The following is a 23268-nucleotide window of genomic DNA, read 5'->3' as shown; positions in this document are numbered from 1 at the left end:
ACTGCATATATCTCTTTCAATGAGATTGAATTATCCTGATGACAAAGCAGCAGCACACTTACAAGGCTTCTTGATTGACATTCACTAGCCCTTCAGTTGAGAATAATAGGCTTACAACAGTGGTATATTAGTTGAACTGGGCCTGACTGTCTATTATACAAAGTTTGTGGCGCTGTCCTTGGTGCTGTTGCAATGCTAAAATACAGCTCCTTGAGTCACAAACAAGTCCTGCTTTCCTCTTTTACATAAAACATGCCTGCTCTTGTAAATTAGTCTCCATGCAGTAATCTGAGTGACTGTATACTTACACACAAGGCAGTCTTTTTGAACTCTCTTGACAAAGCAGCGGCATGTAGCCTAGCAGTTAAGAGCGTTGGGCCTGTGACTGAAAGGTCGCTGGTTCGAATCCCTGAAAAGTCTGTCGACGTGCCCTTGAGCACGGCACCTAACCTTAACTGCTCCTGTAAATCAGTCTGGATAAGAGCATCTGATAAAGGACTGAAATGTAAATGTAATAGAGGTGCACAACCAAAGGACTTTACACTGCTATTGATAGAAAAGTCCCTTGGTATCTTTATATTATTTCTGCTTTGCTCTGAATAGGCTGCTGCTCTGTGACTTGTTCCGCTGTAGCCTAGATCCAGTGATTGAAACACTTGACACAGAGGCCAAAAGCCACTGGCCCATATTTAGACTGAGAAATCCATTCCAGACAAGCCAAGCATTGTTATTTGGCCCCCATTGCTCCACCACAGTACTACCCAACATATCACACTATAAATCTTGTATTTTGTGTTTTTACTCCCAGGGTGGCCAGTACGGAAATGTATGCACTCACTACTGTAAGTTGCTCTGGATAAGAGCATCTGCTAAATGACTAAAATGTTATGGTAAGAGATGCTGTATGTGTGACATTCTCCCATGTAACCTTACACCGCTGCACAGTAGCAGTATTGTTGCAGTAGTCCGTGGTCAGCATAACACACTTTAAGCCATCCATCAAAGTCATATGCTGTAGGACATAAGGATGATACGCGTCCATGAGAAGAATGGAACCCATCCACTGCTCCTGGACTGAAGAGCTTTACAGAAGGTTTAAACCCAGCATGGCCATATACCTAACTTGGCCATATACCTAATATACCTAGCATGGCTTCAGCAGCTGGACTGAAGAGCTTTACAGAAGGTTTAAACCCAGCATGGCTTCAGCAGCTGGACTGAAGAGCTTTACAGAAGGTTTAAACCCAGCATGGCTTCAGCAGCTGGACTGAAGAGCTTTACAGAAGGTTTAAACCCAGCATGGCTTCAGCAGCTGGACTGAAGAGCTTTACAGAAGGTTTAAACCCAGCATGGCTTCAGCAGCTGGACTGAAGAGCTTTACAGAAGGTGTAAACCCAGCATGGCTTCAGCAGCTGGACTGCTCCTTTCTTCTATCCAAGGTCTTATAACCATTATGTTGAATCAAATGCTATTTTGCTAATATTGACAAATGGTTGGCTGAGCTCTAGCCAAGATAAAGGATATTGGGCAGGTGTTAGTGAAAAGCACAACAGAAATCTGCAGCAATATGCTTATTTGTTTACTTCTCTGTTAGCCTCAACAGGCTGAGAGTGAATCACTTTCTGAGGTGTGGTCACTGGTCAACAACACAACCCTAGCATGCAGCTCACGTAAAGGAAACCGTGACAATCACTATTCTGTGGACCATACTGCTATTTGGAGAGAGTAAGTATTGGCATGGACACACATTGATGCCCTACCTCTTCAAATATGCTAAGAAAATAAATCAAGTTCCAGATAGGCCTATCACTTTAAACATTCCAAGCAGAGTGATGCAGACATTATCATAACCATTTCATTTCAAATCAATCATAGCATTACTTTGTGCTGGAGTTTGCAGTTTCGACATCATAAATCAAAATGATGACAAAAACAGACAAATAGCCAACACGTACCTATGTAAACAGTTTATTACATTTACACACAAACATAGTTGTAAATTGTTGGCCTATTATAACCCATTTCTGATGTCCCGTGGTGACAGATGAGACCAAAATAAAACACATCCATAAAATAGTAAACAATGGACCACTATAGCTACATTTTCTGACCCATGAGTTTGCACAATGCAGCACCACCTGTGTCTGTAGCATGTGCCCTCACTTTGCTAACCATGATGTGGGCTGAAAAACGCCCCGTTGGGCGAGTAAACCAGCTGGCCGAGCAGCCACAAGACGCTCTCCTCTCCTCCTCTCCATCTACCGAACAGTCAGGCCACACCCACCGCATTGCAGAAATACCGAAAACCGAGACAGGAACTTCGGGATTGCAAGCCATAACTGTCATACACCGGTGATAGTCAACCAATAATTTATCAAAACCGCTAGACGTTACGCATACCGCCATAGTAAATTGCACAAAACAGAGCACAACTCCCACAAAACAATACAACGGACAACTTTTCCATTGATGCGCAAGAATCCGTGCGTAATCCAATTATTAGACACTTTTTAACCAGTCGCAAATAGGCATCGGGCGTTTTGATCACATGGCCATGATACTGTATCCAGAGGAAAATTATACTCATATGATACAAAGTAGCTTATGCAGAAAGCATGACTTCTCAAATTACAATGAGGGATACGGGATACAAAGATTCAATAAAGATGAACATATCTCTATTCGTCTTGAATGTTACTATAACTAAGTTATCCATGAGCAGTATTTTTTGTACAAGGGAATCGCCTCGTCATCTCCTGTAAATGATGCAACGGCCGCACGTCACATTTTCAGATGAAAACATCGATAATGAAACTATTTTCTCTCTTTCCACAATTAATGTGCGACTACTGAATTCAATACACGAGTCCCCTTTATGAAATCTGGAGTTTCTATTGCATTACCAGGTATCCTGTGTCCTCCAAAATCCGTTGTCTGAGGTGCAGTTTCTCCAAGCTTTGGCTGCTGACTCCAGTAGTCCCCCTATGTCATCCTGCCACCGCCTGCAGTAGCCAAGCTAGGTTGCCACCGTAGGATACACTGGGCACACGGAATTCTGGGATAGCCAAGAATGCCCACTGTATGAAAAAAAATCTGGACATATCACGACCCAGAGATGGATAATACCTGGTGTTGAATTATGCGGTGTAATTATACCTCTACAAAAGTATATCTCTACAAAGTCCCTGCAATTTAGGTCCTAATCTCAAGGAGCTATCACGCACTCGCAAAGGACATTGGGGCGAATACATAACCTACTTATTCAAACTTCTGTAACTTCTGTAGTGTATTTTCTTATTTTCATATTGACATAAGCTTTCCATACAGCAGAGTGTAGGATCATAATATTTTTGTTATGAGCAATTTGGTGATCCTATAGTGGTATTATTGCCCACACCACAGTTGGGCATTAGGGACTCCCCTGGCCACAGTTCAAGTTGGAGCTCTTCCATACAACACATTCAGGTACACACATCCTTGAAGTTTTGGAATAAAAACAGAATCTGCCAGAGACCATGGTAAACAAATTGCTCGCTGTAAAGTTGTTTTATTTGGCTCTCAGTATGCACTTGGAACAGTGGCAGCTGGTGGAAAAAGTTGGGGGAGGGGGAGGAGGATGGATGAACATTTTCAATTTGTTGTTGAAAATTACGTTTTTTTAAATTAACTGATGTTTTACAAGCCATCCTCTATCTAATGTGCAGGTTGATGTTTATTGACATGAATCTTGCCCTGGAGGCAGAACTGAGTGATATCCACTAGATTGGCCAGCTGCAAACTTAAAATTGGCTATATTGTAAACATTCATGAAAACAAAACTTAATTTAAGAATAGGGTTAGGCATTAGGGTTAGCAGTGTGGTTAAGGTTAGGTTAAACATTTGATGACTTTGTGGCTTTGCCAGCTAGTGACCATGCTGCAGAGCTGCCTCCAGAACAAGATTTGTGATGAAAAACGCTAACCTGCTATCCAACATGCATTGAACAACAACACAGTTTAAATAGTCTATGAGAACACAACTCAAAACTACTACATGAAACTACAGTATACACAACACACAAAAAAGATAACACAATGTCTGTTTACTGTCAATGTGCAATGGCGAAGGCTCCCGAGTGGTGCAGCGGTCTAAGGCACTACATCTCACTGCTAGAGGTGTCACTACAGACCCTGGTTTGAGTCCAGGCTGTATCACAACAGGCTGTGATTGGGAGTCCCATAGGGCGGCACACAATTGGCCCAGCGTCGTCCGGGTTAGAGTTTGGCCGGGGTAGACCGTCATTGTAAATAAGAATTTTTTCTTAACTGACTTGCCTAGTTAAATAAAGGTTAAATACAAAATAATAATTATAAAGTGTGGGAATTCAGATATGACGTCATTGTTGGAGCACTATTCGCAGATATTTTAAACTACGGCACAGGACATGGTTCAATGCGCTAATAAATCAGCATAACCTACTTTTTCAGTTTTCAGGCGTCTTGGAGCTAGAATTGGGATAATTTATACTGTGCTAATGCCAAAACAAAAAAAGGGTAACAGAGAGCAATGTACAATACGGCGAACTTAGCAAACGAGGCATTTGTGGTAAGAGTATGGAGGCCGCCATCTTTATGCACCTCTGCTATTAACAACCTGAATCCTGACCCTCAGGCTGGTGAGGACCTTCAGGGGGCAATCTGGGTCCATTTCCATTCAGCCAGATTGGCTTGATTATATTTGCGATGTCCATTTATATTAAAATGCCACAGAAAATGCATTTATGATGCTCTGTAGACCTGAGTGCATTAGTGGATATGGTCTGATGCTACCAATGACCATCAGAAGTAACCTATCAAATTATAAATCAGTTTAGACTCCTCAAAATGAAGATTCATAATAGTAACTTTAGTATAGATGACTTGGTGTAAGGTTCTGTATTTATTTTCTTAGTCAACCTTGTGTTCTGTTTCGTTGTGTTCTTGAATGTAGCCCTGTTTCTTTGTGTTCTTGAACGTAGCCCTGTCTTTAATTTTTAATTGATTTCACCTGTGTTAGTTACTCACTTGGTCTCATCAGCTCCTTATTTAGTTCAGTTCATTCTGTTTGTGCCTTTGTGAGGTATTGTTTGTTTTAACTCTAAGCCTTTTCCTAGCTCGTTTGTGAGAACCAGTTAAAGCCTTCAGTCCTAGTTTTGATTCACCTGCCTGTTTGCCTACCTGTGTATGACCATTGCCTGCCTGTGATCACGATTCCTGCCTTCTGCGAAGGCGAAATAAACACCTGCCGCACTCTGCGAGTGAATCTACACCTTTTTCTCACTGAGTATTCATTACACTTAGATTGCAAGTTGAATTATGAAGCCAGCAAACATTATTAAATGTACAAACATTTCAGGTCACATTACCAGATCAAACGACAATGAAACCTCCTATGAAGAGCATCCATGTTTTTGAATATGCTAAATAAAATATGCTATTTTATTAAATAATTTGTATGACAGGCATATTATCAAATAGCTGAAAAACCAACCCTAAAATAAAACAAAGAATAGCAAATAAAGATCCTATATTGTTTCCTTTGACATATCTGACTTGTCGTTTTCCAAGTGAAGATGTTATATCATTGACTACCCGGGACATCTTCCCAAAAGCACAAGGCATGCATTGGTAATTGACAACCTATCAAGGTCATCCAGTCTGATGTATCTGTGTTTGAATTATAATCTTTGCCATGGTCTGACTTCTGACTGTCATCTCATCTCCCCAAGTTCCATACCTGCCTACATGTACATACAGTGCATTTGGAAAGTATTCAGCCCCCCATAACATTTTGTTATGTTTCAACCTTATTCTCAAATGGATTAATTAGTTTTTCCCCCTCAATCTACACACAATACAACATACAGTGGGGCAAAAAAGTATTTAGTCAGCCACCAATTGTGCAAGTTCTCCCACTTAAAAAGATGAGGCCTGTAATTTTCATCATAGGTACACTTCAACTATGACAGACAAAATGAGAGAAAAAATCAAGAAAAACACATTGTAGGATTTTTAATGAATTTATTAGCAAATTATGATGGAAAATAAGTATTTGGTCAATAACCAAAGTTTATCTCAATACTTTTATATACCCTTTTTGGCAATGACAGCGGTCAAACGTTTTCTGTAAGTCTTCACAATGTTTTCACACACTGTTGCTGGTATTTTGGCCCATTCCTCCATGCAGATCTCCTCTAGAGCAGTGATGTTTTGGGGCTGTTGCTGGGCAACACGGACTTTCAACTCCCTCCAAAGATTTTCTATGGGGTTGAGATCTGGAGACTGGCTAGGCCACTCCAGGATCTTGAAATGCTTCTTACGAAGCCACTCCTTTGTTGCCCGGGCGGTGTGTTTTGGATCATTGTCATGCTGAAAGACCCAGCCACGTTTCATCTTCAATGCCCTTGCTGATGGAAGGAGGTTTTCACTCAAAATCTCACGATATATGGCCCCATTCATTATTTTCTTTACACGGATCAGTCGTCCTGATCCCTTTGCAGAAAAACATCCCCAAAGCATGATGTTTCCACCCCCATGCTTCACAGTAGGTATGGTGTTCTTTGGATGCAACTCAGCATTCTTTGTCCTCCAAAAACGACAAGTTTAGTTTTTACCAAAAAGTTATAATTTGGTTTCATATGACATTCTCCTAATCTTCTTCTGGATCATACAAATGCTCTCTAGCAAACTTCAGACGGGCCTGGACATGTACTGGCTTAAGCAGGGGGACACGTCTGGCACTGCAGGATTTGAGTCCCTGGCGGCGTAGTGTGTTACTGAAGGTAGGCTTTGTTACTTTGGTCCCAGCTCTCTGCAGGTCATTCCCTATGTCCCCCCGTGTGGTTCTGGTTTTTGCTCACCGTTCTTGTGATCATTTTGACCCCACGGGGTGAGATCTTGCGTGGAGCCCCAGATCGAGGGAGATTATCAGTGGTCTTGTATGTCTTCCATTTCCTAATAATTGCTCCCACAGTTGATTTCTTCAAACCAAGCTGCTTACCTATTGCAGATTCAGTCTTCCCAGCCTGGTGCAGGTCTACAATTTTGTTTCTGGTGTCCTTTGACAGCTCTTTGGTCTTGGCCATAGTGGAGTTTGGAGTGTGACTGTTTGAGGTTGTGGACAGGTGTCTTTTATACTGATAACAAGTTCAAACAGGTGCCATTAATACAGGTAACGAGTGGAGGACAGAGGAGCCTCTTAAAGAAGTTACAGGTCTGTGAGAGCCAGAAATCTTGTAAATACTTATTTTCCACCATAATTTGCAAATTAATTAATTAAAAATCCTACAATGCGATTTTCTAAAAAAAAATCTTTTCATTTTGTCTGTCATAGTTGAAGTGTACCTATGATGAAAATTACAGGCCTCATCTTTTTAAGTGGGAGAACTTGCACAATTGGTGGCTGACTAAATACTTTTTTGCCCCACTGTAACTGGTTTGTATGTAAAAAAAATTAGAAGGAAATCACATTTACATAAGTATTCAGACCCTTTACTCAGTAGTTTGTTGAAGCACCTTTGACAGAGATTACAGCATCGAGTCTTCTTCGGTATGATGCTAAAAGCTTGGCACATCTGTTTTGGGGGTTTCTCCCATTCTTCTCTGCAGATCCTCTCAAGCTATGTCAGGATGGATGGGGATCGTCACTGCACAGCTTTTTTCAGATCTCTCCAGAGATGTTCGATCGGCTTCAAGTCCGAGCTCTGGCTGGGCCACTCAAGGACATTCAGAGACTTGTCACGAAGCCACGTCTGTGTTGTCTTGGCTGTGTGCTTCGGGTTGTTGTCCTGTTGGAAGGCGAACCTTTGAGGCAGTCTGAGGTCCTGAGCACTCTGGAGCAGGTTTTCATCAAGGATCTCTCTGTACTTTGCTCTGTTCATCTTTCCCTTGATCCTGACTAGTCTCCCAGTCCCTACCACTGAAAAACATCCCCAAAGCATGAGGCTGCCACCACCATGCTTCACCATAGGGATGTTGCCAGGTTTCTTCCAGACATGGCACTTGGCATTCAGGCCAAAGAGTTCAATCTTGGTTTCATCAGACCAGAGAATCTTGTTTCTCATGGTCTGAGAGTCCTTAAGGGGCCTATTGGCAACCTCCAAGCAGGCTGTCATGTGCCTTTTACTGAGGAGTGGCTTCAGTCTGGCCATTCTACCATAAAGGCCTGATTGGTGGAGTGCTGCAGAGATGGTTGTCCTTCTGAAAGGTTCTCCCATCTCCACAGAGCTCTGTCAGAGTGACCATCGGGTTCTTTGTCACCTCCCTGACCAAGGCCCTTCTCCCCCGATTGCTCAGTTTTGCTGTGTGGCCAGCTCTAGGAAGAGTCTTGGTTGTTCCAAACTTCTTCCATTTAAGAATGATGGAGGCCACTGTGTTCTTGGGGACCTGCATTGCTTGCGGTTTTGGGTTTTAGGCTGGGTTTCTGTATAGCATTGTGTGACATCTGCTGATGTAAAAATGGCTTTATAAATACATTTGATTGATTGACTTTCAAAGCTGCAGAATTCTTTTACAGTTTTGTCACACAACACAATGCCACAGATGTCTCAAGTTTTTAGGGATCGTGCAATTGGAATGCTGACTGCAGGAATGTCCACCAGAGCTGTTGCCAGATAATTGAATGTTCATTTCTCTACCATAAGGTAATGTCAACGTTGTGAACAGAGTGCCCCATGGTGGAGGTGGGGTTATGGTATGGGCAGGCATAAGCTACGGACAATGAACATAATTGCATTTCATTGATGGCAATTTGAATGCACAGCGATACCCTGACAAGATCCTGAGGCCCATTGTCGTGGCATTCATCTGCCCCCATCACCTCATGTTTCAGCATTATAATGCATGGCCCCATGTCGCAAGGATCTGTACACAATTCCTGGAAGCTGAAAATGTCTCAGTTCTTCCAAGGCCTGCATACTCACCAGACATGTCACCCATTGAGCATGTTTGGGATGCTCTGGATCAACGTGTAAGACAGCGTGTTCCAGTTCCTGACAATATCCAGCAACTTTGCACAGCCATTGAAGAGGAGTGGGGCAACATTCCACAGGCCACAATCAACAGTCTGATCAACTCTATGTGAAGGAGATGTGTTGCGCTGCATTAAGCAAATGGTGGTCACACCTTATACTGACTGGTTTTCTGATCCACACCCTACCTTTTATTTTCAAGGTATCTGTAACCAACAGATGCATATCTGTATTCCAAGTCATGTTAAATCCATAGATTAGGGCCTAATAAATGTATTTTACTTGTAAGTGTAAGTCTTGAAATTGTTGCATGTTGCGTTTCCATTTTTGTTCAGTATAGCTTCATCTCAATTTTTATTTCTCATGTTTTTATATATGTTTTCATTAATTATCCTATTTGATATTGAATACTGCATTGTTGGGTAGGGTATGTAAGTTAAGCATTTCACTGTACTTGTGCATGTGACAAATAAAACTTGAAACTTCAAAGTGAGTGGGTAGATGGTTGGCTGTTTCGTCATAGCCCTCCTCCCAACCCCCCTTGGGGGAACTAATAATCCACATAACAGATTAGTAGGGGGATGAAAAGGAAATGGTTTGGAAGGTTTCCAGACACTGAGCACTCTGACTCAGAGCCTTCAGCAAATTGGAAGTGTTGCCTGAGCGGCGCCGACTCCAAGTCTCATTTACTGTTTGATGCATTTCTGTGTAGGCCAATCTCACTCCAACTGGCAACCTGTTTTCGAACAGTGAGCCAGCATCCTGCAAGTGGGACTAACGACATTAAGTAGCACTCAAGAGCGAGTTATAGCTGTTTTAGGATCATGTCTTGTTATGTGTAATGATACTCATAATATTATTCACATGGAACTATTCCACAGCAGAGAGTATATGGCGGCTTGTGGAATTGCACCCTGTAGCCGTACTCTTTTAAATCACATTTTTATTTAATGCATGCTATCATCATCAGGTCAAAGTATTCAACTCTAAAAACACTTGGGAAGCAACTACATTGTGAATGGATTACAACAACAAAAAGTGAATGCCTTACATTCTGATGAACAGAATTCCTCAACTCAATCAGTAACACGTGGCTCTATAAAACAAAATGTCCCTTACAAGCAAAAAGTTATTGCACCACTATACAGTACCTCTGCGCTCCATATGGCCCCTTCATATTAAAACAGTAATGCTCTCTGCATGCTGATGGGAAGCCTTAGTCCCAGAGGCTTCGGCTCCACGCCTGCAGACTCTCAAGGATATTGTTGTTTGTCATCGCTGGGTGAGAACCTGGGCAAGGACACCGAGGAGCTGGAGCTTCACAGATACGCAACAAAAACCCTGGCGTTGTCCATTCGGCACACTAACGGAAAATGTTTTAAAACGTTTTGCCAAGGAAAACTAAAAAGAGAGTTTGTTATTGTACAAGTCCAGGTAGGCCCTCCACGTTTCAGTCTGTTTTGTTACGTTTAGAGTCTAACGTACACGACCCTGGCCACCAATGAGACGCCAGTCAACTCCGAGGTATGACTCATTACCACAGACTCCTAATTATCGGATGAAAAATAGACAAGCCGATGAAGATTCATTAAACACTCGACTGCTTCTGACGTGAGGGGCAAGTCAATCACTGTTTAATCAGGAACTGAATTTTAATGACTTTAAGTATGCTTCAAGAACCAACTGTCAAAACAAAGATGGTAAAGGTAAAAATTAAAAGGCAAGGAGGAGGAGCAGCCATGGCAGAGATAAGAACATTGCATTTGCTTTTTTAATTGTTTTCAAAGCCAGACAACAAACTGTCTTCTGAAACGTGTTTAGTCTGAGCTCAGGCCGACCATGCAAAACCCTTTGTTGTGTTAGTGTTACTCTGGATAAGCCTTTTTTCTGCCATAGGTGCTTAATCCATGGAGGTAGCTTTCTCTCCACAACTGGAAGGAAAATGTGACTGTTTCTCATGTGGGGCTATTCAGCACAGCAGCAATCAAGGCATATTTCAAGATTTCTTAATTCAGATTAAAAGCTTCCATGACAACATGTTTCAACTGCAAGTCTTTCAGAACAAATATAGTAGAGTTGTCATGAATGAGGGTGATGCTATACAATTTTCCCTTCATTTTGGAGAGACTAGGCCTATGAAACCTAGTTGTTACTCTTGCTGCTTTCACATTGGATTTACAGATTTTGAATGCAAAAAGAAAAGGGGTAATGTTTATATTATCCTCTTACAAACAGGCCCATTTTTACCCCATTTTTGACTGCATATGCCTTTTATACCTACGGTGCGCATGCCGGCATGCTGGAGATGAGTGGTATTAGTGATGTGAAGATGTGGGTGGGCATCTATTTTAATAAATTAAGAATATACACCATCAAAAAGAAATGACACACTTTTTGTTTAATTATGTTATGACCAAATTAAATCAATAGTTAACTATTTTGTTCATTAAACAGACAAGACACACCTACCCCAATCACAGTCAAACACACATATTTTGTAGTAAGAATATAACAGAATAAAATACAAATAATATTTTTCCCACACAACTTGTGTCACGGAAGTGTGACGCCGCAGTCATATAGTATCTTCATGATACCGATAGAAAATAATAGCAATTATATTTTCAAAAGTATGTGAGTCTCGTGTCCATATTTCACAACCTTTGTGGGCTTTTGGAGTTGTCTATACGCGACCCAGCAAAATAATAAGCCTACACTTGATTTAGGCTACATTATTGCATGCTAAATGTTACTGATCAGTGATAGATGAGCAAATGAATAGATGAGCTATACCACCTCCACTTATTTGCCCAGCCAGAAACCAATTAACCAAATAGCCTAAAGATAGAGATTCAGTGAAACAAAATCACATTGATTGAGACAAGTCAAGACACACTGAGACAAGTCAGTGGTCACAGGCTTTTGGTCAGGAGTAGGCCTAGGCTACTAAGCGACTGCGAGTGAAGAGCAAAATAATCCACTTGTTAAACTACATAACATGCTGGCAAAATGTTCTAACAAATGAGCAAACTAGAAAAGTTGATCATGAGCAGCACTCACCTCAACTTAGCTAACATTTCCCCAACTAACTATAGCCTAACCAATATCTAAACGGAGATACAGTGAAAAGTAAAATCTGACATTGATTTATCAAGACGAGTCCCCACGCTTATCTCAAAGTAGGGCGAAGGTGGTGTCCCAATCAAAACGGTGCTGAAGTTATAATCTAGTTGACCACACGCGGGTAGGTTATTGCTTCAAATGTATTACAATGGTTAGATGACTTTGGGAGTTTCAGTAAGCAACAATTTGAAACATGCCTACAATTGCATTAAGATGCTTTATTCCAATATTTTTCTCATTCAGTGATATTTATTTCTACAATAATTCTTTATGGACCATCCAGTTGTGGTTAAGATAACAGTGCATGCTTAGTGGTGGGCTATGCAAAGAGATGTGACATGCCAGGCAAAGTTTAGAACTGGCAGGAGGATGGTTAACGGGCGCTGCCTAGCAACCATACATGAGTTTAACGGCGGAGTGCCTGCCAATGCCACCTCAGCATTACGGCTACGTTTCATACTAAGCCGTAGGCAGAAGTTGACCTAAATGATTACTAGGTTGCTAGGCGGAAATAATACCGGCAATACCTTTCAGATATAAGGAAAAGGCGAAAAACAGTTGCCGATATGTCAAAATTGCCATCAAAACGTCTTAGTGTGAAAGGGATATATGTAACATGGGTTTGGTACTGTAGGCCTACACAGCAATGTTTAACCAAACATATGAGGCAATCTTCAGTGAAAACAGAGATCTGCACCACATTCTACACCAATAACATCTAATCAACAATTCTGTTTCAAATCCAAAGTAAGTCTTCACAAGATCCAAAATGGAAACGATGCTCAGCCGAACACAGTCGGCCCACAACAGCAAGAGAAATATCCATTGAATTAGTGAAAACTCCACAAAGACCTAATTATTTTGCAATCAAAGACAATGTAACAGCGCGTCTCATAATGAATTCATATTTCAACAATGGCGAGCTCCTTGTGAATCTCTCCTAACAGTGTTTACAAAAGGGTAAAAGGAGGGGAACGAGTAAAATTAGGCTACACTGTGATGTTGACAGAAAGTTATTGGGGCAATTAAGCTTTCATATGGAATTGGAAAACTATGCTTAATTTCACAGCGTAAGGATACAAAAAGGGATACAAAACTACATCAAATCTCTTAAATTCTGTAAAAACAGTGTTTATTCCTCCTATTATCCAATGAGACAAAGTCAAATATTTAGTCTCCAAAAGATTTCAATGTTCCACTGAAGATCACAATCATTCTAGACAGACAGTATCCCACCAATCAGTAAAATATTTAGAAACCCATCACATCGCCAATCACACTTCAGATGTGTTTGTGTGTGTGTGTGTGTGTGTGTGTGTGTGTGTGTGTGTGTGAGAAACGAGTGAGTGAAATAACGGAAGAGAGAAGATGAAGGGAGCCCTGAATCATATTATCACTGGCTGTTCTGACAGGCAACTTAACCAACGCACAGGAGAAGACATGATAACGGCTGTGTGGGGCAAATTGAAGGACTGTTTCTTGAGAATATGTCCGCACAACACTATGTTCGTTTAGTTTCGTAAGCATTACATGTCGCGTTATTGATGTGTTGCTGATCGGACCGGTACATCCATCTGCTGCCAGCAGGTTATTTGCATAGCCATGTGCTAATGTGAAGAGGTTGTAGGAGAGATCTAAATCAATTTATACAATGGGTGGTTTGGAATTCCCATTGTTAGATCCTGCCCCTGATATAATAGACAACATACAAAATGGTATTTGTTTATGCCATTGTTTATGATGTTACCTAGCAATGCACTACTATTTTTACAGATCCACTGCCCAGCCATGCAATTTATGAACTTGATATCAACTATGAAAAGCAATTATAAATGATGTCTGATGTTTTTGTTGCAATATTGAAATTCGATCTCCACTGTGTCCCATAATAATGAATGTGTTGGGAGTCGGGATGAGACAGACAGGCAGCGTTTCTTCAGTCAAAATGAATCAGCATAATTTTCATGGATATATACCAACAACAACAAAAAAATCGATGGAAAAACAGGTAAAACAAAACGAAATGCAGCTAGTTTGCTGCCTTTCAGTCTGAAGTGATTGTGTTACCTGTGTAGTTGGCAAGCTAAAAAGGGGGAAGAGCCTCCATAGCAACCATTTTTGTTTGCCCTAGCAACCTGCAAAGTTCTGGAACTATCAACTAGCACTTGAGTAGTTTTGATTTACATGGCAGGCAATACAAATAGAACTAACGACCAGAGAACACCTAAAATTGCACTTGACAATCAGTGTTAGTGAATGTAGCATCACGTTTTGTTGAAAATGTTATGGTTAGGGAAAGAATGTTGCTTTTTAATGCTGGTAACTCATTGTATAAAACAAATAATATGTTAGAGTCCATGTGTTATGACATTTTTATCATGGCTGTGGTGGTCTACTCAGCTTCGCCTCGTGGCTATGACCACGTCACAACCATGACAAAAATGTCATAACACATGGCCTCTCATGTATTATTTTTTAAGTGATGGTGCTGTAGGGGTGCCCATGGCTTGGTGGGCCACTCTCCAGGGTCAACCTATTAGCTACAAGCCTATATCATCACTTAGTCTATTCAAAAATAAGCCCTCTGTACACAGACCATCTGATGTGTTAGCATGGTCCAAGTTTAGATGCACTATCTCACTGTCATCAACATTTAACAACATTCAATCAACATTCAACACCTCCAGGCTGCTCTTAATGATTATGCTGTTCATTCACACCCTGCAGGATCAGTCCAGCCTATGACCAATCTGCCACACATTGTCCAAAACTGTGATTTAGCCAATGGATTACAGCTAATCTGTAGTAAACCCCCAATCCCTCGCAGACAACGGCTTAGAGTTCGATTTCAAATTAACACAGTCACCTACATTACTGTGCCCCGTTGTCAAGGATGGACACAAGCATGAAATGAAAAACACATTAGTACATCAGTGACACCAATATATATCTGATAAACCAGGAGGGTTAGGATCAATGTTGTTGACTACAAACTGTTGACAAAAACAGTGATACATTAACTACGTGTGGCCCATGCGGGAATCAAACCCACAGCCCTGGCGTTCCTATCACCACGCTCTAACCCACGGATTCATTGAAATCATAACTATTAAAAAATATAGAGAACAGGGGAGAAAGTGTAACATCTGAGGGACAGATTTCTTCGCTAGACGGTGAGAAGGGAAAGCAACAGAGCTATAAAACAACATGGCAGACAGACAGAGAGACAGAGGGCAGTCCCAATGACTGGCTGCTTTCCCCACCCATCCTTTGTATGGGCCCTGCAGCTGAACTAGTATGTTAGAATTCTCCTCAGATACCCTTTCTCCTGCCTTCACAAGACTGGGCTCCATACAACCATCACACCACCATTAAGTGACATGCATGTTCCGCTACACTGCAGTCCCTGAAGCCTATAGGACTTGACCTACCATTAGAAATGCAAAGCTCACAGATATGTTACACTTTCTCCCCTGTTCTCTATATTTTTTAATAGTTATGATTTCAATGACTCCGTGGGTTAGAGCGTGGTGATAGCAACGCCAGGGCTGTGGGTTTGATTCCCGCATGGACCACACGTAGTTAATGTATCACTGTTTTTGTTAACAGTTTGGGGCGGTGGGGTAGCCTAGCGTTGGACTAGCTACCGAAAGGTTGCAAGTTCATATCCCCGAGCTGACAAGGTACAAATCTGTCATTCTGCTAGGCTGGTAAAGCACCACTGCAGCGAGGCTTCTTCTCCTTGTCTCCTCTCCTTCATCTTTACTGAAAACACAGGCTAAATCAAATCAATATGGGGGATGCACACCGATTTACTTTCACCTGTCTAGTTCTTGAATGTCACTGTATATGGAGGAAAGGAGACAAGGGGATGATGGAGGACGTCACTTCACACTATTGAGATGCACCCTAGGAAACAGATATAGACCGGAGCAGCAGTAGGTGGGATGCTTTATCTGTCCTCGCACCTGAGTCTGCCCCACACTGGTTAAATAGATCCTCAATTATTCACAACCAGGGGGGAGTCCAGATGCCTCAGGCTAGCCGCCCCCACAAAGCAGACACGTGTATTCATGCAAAGCCATACAACAAAGAGAGAGATGTCCTAACTGATATCTACTGGCTAATGTGGTGTACGGTAATCGGTAATCTAAACGGGAAACAGCGGGGTGGTAGTGTGTGTGTGCATGTGCGTGCGTATATATGGAGATATTGCTGATGAGTCAGTCACAGAGCAGACAAGGCCCATGGCGAGGAGAGAAGTAGCTTAGCGTCACAGTCTAGCGACGGGTACACACACAAGCTTAGTCATACAAACACATATAGACAAGTGCACACCAGAGCTGGCTTCAAATACATGTGTATTTAAGTATTTGTCATTGAAATATTTGTATTTGAGTATTTTCAAATAATGTGGTGTAGAATCATCTACTTCTATTAGTTATTTGAAAGTATTTTCAAATAATTTCCAATAAACAGCCAACAATTTGAAACTTTTTTCAAATGTGTGCTTCCAAATACATTACAGGACCAAACAGTAATCCTAAAACCAAACAGAACTGAGCTGAATTGCCTGCGAGTATTCACATATTTCAATATTTGTATTTGAAAATACTTTGAAATGTAAGTTAAAGTAATACAAATAAATATATAAATATTTGAACCCAGGTCTGGAGCACACACACACGCACACGCACACACACACTTGTGAAGTCACACACATGCATGCACAAACTCACAGGTAAATTCACACAGAAACATGCAAGCATGCACTTAAGCTGGTAGGTTAAACCGAAAGTTAGACACTGACTGAACCTACCACTTTCGTGGACATTTACCAGATATCATTCACCACGATAAGTAGCCTTTACTAGAGATATGTGAAGTTTGAAATAAAATATGTTTGCTAATGTGTGAGTGTTAACGGGACAATTGAAAGCTACAACATTCAAAGTAGTAGCAGTATTATTATTTGTATTTGTACTTACTTTTTTCTCTCACAACTTTCGTGATATCCAATTGGTAGTTACAGTCTTGTCCCATCGCTGCAACTCCCATACGGACTCGGGAGAGGCAAAGGTCAAGAGCCATGTCTCCTCCGAAACACGATCCTGCCAAGCTGCACTGCTTCTCGACACCCTGCTCTCTTAACCCGGAAGCCAGCCGCACCAATGTGTCGTAGCTGGCGACCAAATTCAGTGTAGATGTGCCCGGCCGCCACCAGGAGTCACTAGAGCATGATGGGACAAGGACATCCCAGCCGGACAAACCATCCCCTAACCCGGACGATGCTGGGTCAATTGTGCGCCGCCTCATGGGTCTCCCGTTCGCGTCCAGCTGCAACACAGCTCAGGATCGAACCAGGATCTGTAGTGACACCTCGAGCACTGCGATGCAGTGCCTTAGACCGCGGTGCCACTCGGGAGCCCAGTAGTAGTAGTTTTAAAGGGAATGTAAAAAATAACTGTTGCACATTAATGTTATACAAACATATTGTTAAATGTATCATTATCGTGATAATTCAGTCAATTTATCATGATATGGATTTTTGCCCATATCGCCCAGCTCTAGTGCGCACACAAGCATACACACACACACAACACCCCCCACACACATCTTCTTTGCTTGTGATAGGTTTTAAGCTATATAATGTTTGTCAGATCCATGCTAATAACATTCTAACAAGGGAAAGCTAAAAAAAAAGTTAAGAAAAAACACCCAAATCTATTCAGCGAAGCCCTTCCAGAATCCATCACTGACACATCTACAAAGGGAATTCACTCAGCAGGGGGGGTGAATCACAAGGTATTTCTACGAGCTGAAGAAAGCACCAGGGACAATTACTGCAATAGAATATCTCACAGAGTAAAAAGTAGTGGCTGTTTTTTTTGTGAGGCAATAGCAAAAACATTGCCTCTATGTGCAGCCATGCGGGATCCGTAATTAAAAAAGGTCTTAACTGCGGCTTTTTTAGACTAATGGAATTTTAGATGACCGTGGTCTACGTAATAATGGTTTGACTAACCGACAAAAAAAACAATAATAATTTTCTCTCCTCCACTCCTGACTGCATGTGCTGCCATAGATTATATTTCTGTGTTCTGCTGCTGCACCTCGCTGGCACCGTTCTCTGTGTTCTGCTGCTGCACCTTGCTGGCACCTTTCTCTGTGTTCTGCTGCTGCACCTCGCTGGCACCTTTCTCTGTGTTCTGATGCTGCACCTCGCTGGCACCTTTCTCTGTGTTCTGCTGCTGCACCTCGCTGGCACTGTGTTCTGATTTCTCTGTGTTCTGATGCTGCACCTCGCTGGCACCTTTCTCTGTGTTCTGATGCTGCACCTCGCTGGCACCTTTCTCTGTGTTCTGATGCTGCACCTCGCTGGCACCTTTCTCTGTGTTCTGATGCTGCACCTCGCTGGCACCTTTCTCTGTGTTCTGATGCTGCACCTCGCTGGCACCTTTCTCTGTGTTCTGATGCTGCACCTCGCTGGCACCTTTCTCTGTGTTCTGATGCTGCACCTCGCTGGCACCTTTCTCTGTGTTCTGCTGCTGCACCTCGCTGGCACCTTTCTCTGTGTTCTGCTGCTGCACCTCGCTGGCACCTTTCTCTGTGTTCTGCTGCTGCACCTCGCTGGCACCTTTCTCTGTGTTCTGCTGCTGCACCTCGCTGGCACCTTTCTCTGTGTTCTGATGCTGCACCTCGCTGGCACCTTTCTCTGTGTTCTGCTGCTGCACCTCGCTGGCACCTTTCTCTGTGTTCTGCTGCTGCACCTCGCTGGCACCTTTCTCTGAGTTCTGCTGCTGCACCTCGCTGGCACCTTTCTCTGTGTTCTGCTGCTGCACCTCGCTGGCACCGTTCTCTGTGTTCTGCTGCTGCACCTCGCTGGCACCTTTCTCTGTGTTCTGATGCTGCACCTCGCTGGCACCTTTCTCTGTGTTCTGCTGCTGCACCTCGCTGGCACCTTTCTCTGTGTTCTGATGCTGCACCTCGCTGGCACCTTTCTCTGTGTGCTTGTTTGCTACAACACCCGGTTTGTTTCAGCAAGGAGCAACAACGCTTCATCACGTTTTTAAGAGACCATGTTACCGTAGAAACGGACACAAATTCCCGGCCACCCCCTCTTCAGTCAGCTGTTTGTAAAAATAAATAACAAAGTTTAAAAGGTTATGACAGTTATTTTATCTTCACGACTGTCTTCATCCATAACTGTCAAATACATCGTTATACGGTAATTGTGCCAGCCCTATAGAATGCATCTGCACGCTGAAAGCTAGACAGACAATTGCATGGAATCCTACAGTCCTGTATGGAGGGCGGTGACTGTGAAATAGGCCTACTCAAGAGACAGACTTCTATACTAGATGTTCTGTCTCTGGAACTGGGCCAATACAACATGCACACACATTTAGTTAGGCATGCCTCAGATAAGAACAGCATGAAAAGAGTGGTACTGATCCACAGTATACTGATAGACAACATGATCTACAGTAGCTAATATAGCCTAGATCTGGGCATGCTACATCCAAAGCTGTGCTACATTGCCTTCATTGACTTCAAAGCTCCAGACTTCATTCCTTGTCTATTGGGCTGTTTTTCAGCCATTCCCTGTACACTATCTAATATGACAGAGACTATAATTGCTTTGCTGAGCAAGTGGGCTCTAGCTCTGGCAGTCCCTCAACACATACTTTTAGGAAAATCATCTTTAATGATGTCTGAAACCTCAATCAGACGTTTACAGTGGACTCAATGTGAAGAATAGGCACACTTTGCTGGAGAGAAAGCCATCACAGCACAGCCAGCCAAATGAGCAGCACTAAGGCAGAGTCGAACCTACAGCAGACACTCAAAATGCCTCTACTCAGGTGTCTCGGCATAGTAGGCAACCCTATCATCTTAGTGGGTAACAATTAAGTACCTTACTCAGTTAAAGTGGTCAAAAATAAACAAAAATAGCTTCTTAGCAAAGAGCAATTTCTCAAGCAAGAATTTTGCTCTGACTGTCTGGGAGTGATGTCACCAGGCAGTCCAAAACTCCATCCCACCAAAACAGGCTGAAACTTCAGGCAGTCTTTTCAAACAGCCCTTACACAAAAAAAGCATTATCATCATTTTCACAATTACACAGTATTATTCCAACCTCCAGTGTGGAAATATATATAAAACACAGGGAAACGCCACAGACCTGGCACTCATAAAAGGCGGGAGAAAAGCATGTTTTTGTCATGAACAGCCATCTAATATCCATTTGCATTCATTATGTAAACTGTTGATGCAGCTGTGTAGACACTGAAAAGCTTTTTGCATGGCATTTGAGTGTATAGATACATTTAAAAGTCCCAAGCTAAGGATACAATGGTTTACCCATTCACCACTAAATACATAACAGGCATCATTCCACAGACAGTGGTACATTGTCAGTGAGGTTATGTCATTAGTGCTGCCTTGTACTTTTCTGTTACCCACGCCCACTTCCTGTTTTACACAGCACTCCCGTCTACTAGTGAAACCTTTGGCCGTGATATCAGAAATCCAGTGTAAATGCACTCAGGGGAAGACTTGACAAATCATCCAAAACTAGGATTTTATAAGAAAATATCATGCGGAAGATAGGCTACCCTGTCAAAGTGATTATCATTGCGGCTGCATGACTTGGAACAATGATCTTTCAATCCCTGATATAAAAGGCCGGAGATAGAGGAAGGAAGAATATTGACTCAGGAGATTAGCTTTTGTTTATGGCCCATTACATCAATAAAAGAGAAGTGCTTTTGAGGCCAAAGATTTCAGACAACGGTCAATGAACAAACGAATCATCGATGACCATTATTTCTGTTACAGTCAACGCGCAACACTCATCACAGTGTATGATAAGGACCTAGCAGCACTGAGTTAACTGAGACCTACTCATTGAGCACGGATGTCAGTTCAATGTTCACTTTTGATAGAGATTTGATAAGACTTGTCAACAAATAACTGAATCTGTTCAAATATTGAGGCCAGCTATAGCGCTTTGGTTTTTAGTTGGGTACAAAAGGCAAAAAATGTCTATTGATTACTATTTTTTTTCCCATGTTGGTAGAACTGTAAAAACACTGTAATAACAATGTAACACGATTAAAATAACTTTGTGAAAACAACACTGAATCGACCTGTTTGAGCACAGTGGGCAATGGGCAGACTACATCTGTTTTCTGAGCCTGATTTACAATGCAATTGACATACAACTAGGTCTGTATTCCCACTGTCTCACAGTAGGAGTGATGATCTAGGATCAGGTCCCCCCTGCCCATGTAATCTTATTCAATATGTTCTAAAAGGCTAAACTGATCCTAAATCAGCAATCTTACTCTGAGACGCTTCGTGAATAAGGGCATCTATCCATTGCAGTTTCATTCATCACGTTTAAAGCCCCTCGTCAATAAAACATTGCCCAGAGTCCAGGGTGAGGGATGCTTCAGTAAGTCAACCTTTAGTTTAACATCGCCACAAGCAAAAGGTAAAAAAAAAAAAGTGTTTCTTTGAATCATTGAGTAGACCAGTGTATTGCGTATGGAATCAACTTTTGATCTTGGCCAGTGTGAGATGTAGCAGATTTGTAATTACAGTGAGAGTATCAATGGAAAAATATCAAACAAGATGTGGAGGCCTGCTCCCCTGGGTACTGCTGGTGCAGACTGGCATAGTTTTGAGTGTTAATGTCTGTGTGTAGCATTTGTGCCGGGGCCAATTTATTTATATAAAAAAAAATCTTCTCATTTTCAAACAGTGCATTTATATTTTCCAATGGGGCTATACATTTGGGTGAGGTTTTTTCTCTCACATGAGTATGTCGTGACTTCCGCCAAAGTCGGCTCCTCTCCTTGTTCGGGCGACATTCGGCAATCGACGTCACCGGTTTTCTAGCCATTTTTCATATATCCATTTGTCTTGTCTTGTTTTCATACACACCTGGTTTTCATTTTCCCAACAAATCTACTTGTATCTAACCTTCTGTTTCCCATCATGTTTTGTGTGATATTGTTTCATGTTATTGTGGTGTTTTATTACGCGCTTTACTTTTGTTATGTTCCGTGTTTTGAACGCATTTGATTTATGTAGTGCTCTCGTTTTGGAACTAAAATAAAAGTGTGCCTGTTTACATCACTCTACTCTCCTGCACCTGACTTCGCCTCTTATACATATGTTGAGAGTAACCTCGTTTCACTGCCAAATATCTAGTATTCAGCGAAATAACAGCACAACGTTAAATATAGGTAGCCTAGTCAAATAATGAACATCCAATCACATTAATCATTACTCTCTCACAGGAATTTCACTAACGTTCCGTATAAAGCCAAATATAGCTGCTGCTCATTCCGTTTGCTCGAAAATTGATAAATGGTTAAAAAAAGTAAGGCCCGCATCCATAGAGACACATACCACCTCTACTGGTAGTACTGCTACTACCAGCAGTACTACACCTGCACCTGTCGACGACACAAGTTGTTCTGCTTCCACAAGCACATCCAATGCTAACATCAGTAATTCTACAATTGTTGTTAGCCCAGCTAGTGTGGACTCTGACAGTTGTGAATCTGATGCAGCCGAAGAGCCACTGCCCCCTGACCCGGGACAACAGACAGGGACGTTGGACCATCGAAGAGGCGCAAATATGATGAGAACTACATTGATTTGGGGTTCACTTATATTGGGAGTAATGCCTTTCCTGAGACACAGTGTGTTATATATGCTAAAGTACAATCTCACAACTCAATAAAACCTTCACTCTTGCACAGACATTTAGCAACAAAACATGCCAATTGGAAAAATAAGTCACGGGAGTTTTTTGAGAGAGAATTAAGACGACTTTCAAGTAGTAAGACATGTATAAAAGCAACATATACCATTAATAACAAGGGTCTAGAAGCGTCTTAGTGGCTAGGACAGGCAAGCCCCATACTATTGTGGAGGACTTAATTATTCCTGCTGCCGCAGATGTGGCTTGGGGAAAAGGCCATAAAATTATACAGACAATGCCTTCATCAAACATTTGTCATTTCACGAAGCATCAGTGATATGGTAGGAGATGTTTTGAAACAATTACTGCTTTGCATACAAGCCAGTGAATTCTATGCATAACAGCTGGATGAGTCAACAGACGTGGCGAGCCTAGCAC

The 23268-nt window shown here is 42.0% G+C and overlaps 1 protein-coding gene across 5 annotated transcripts in view; it reads right to left on the bottom strand.

Annotated features, from left to right (window-relative positions):
* Positions 1-3015, bottom strand: part of LOC135517308 (band 4.1-like protein 3) — a 56256-nt gene extending 53241 nt beyond the window's left edge. For all 5 annotated transcript variants that reach the window (XM_064941494.1, XM_064941497.1, XM_064941498.1 and 2 more), the window contains exon 1: positions 2904-3015. The gene's annotated coding sequence lies outside the window, so the exon portion shown is untranslated. The remainder of the gene's footprint in view (positions 1-2903) is intronic.
* Positions 3016-23268: the final 20253 nt, after the last annotated feature.

Source organism: Oncorhynchus masou, chromosome 28, assembly GCF_036934945.1.
Source record: "Oncorhynchus masou masou isolate Uvic2021 chromosome 28, UVic_Omas_1.1, whole genome shotgun sequence".
NCBI classification, from domain to species: domain Eukaryota; kingdom Metazoa; phylum Chordata; class Actinopteri; order Salmoniformes; family Salmonidae; genus Oncorhynchus; species Oncorhynchus masou.
Note: the sequence above shows the minus strand (reverse complement) of the source record. Positions and strands in the feature narration are given on the sequence as shown.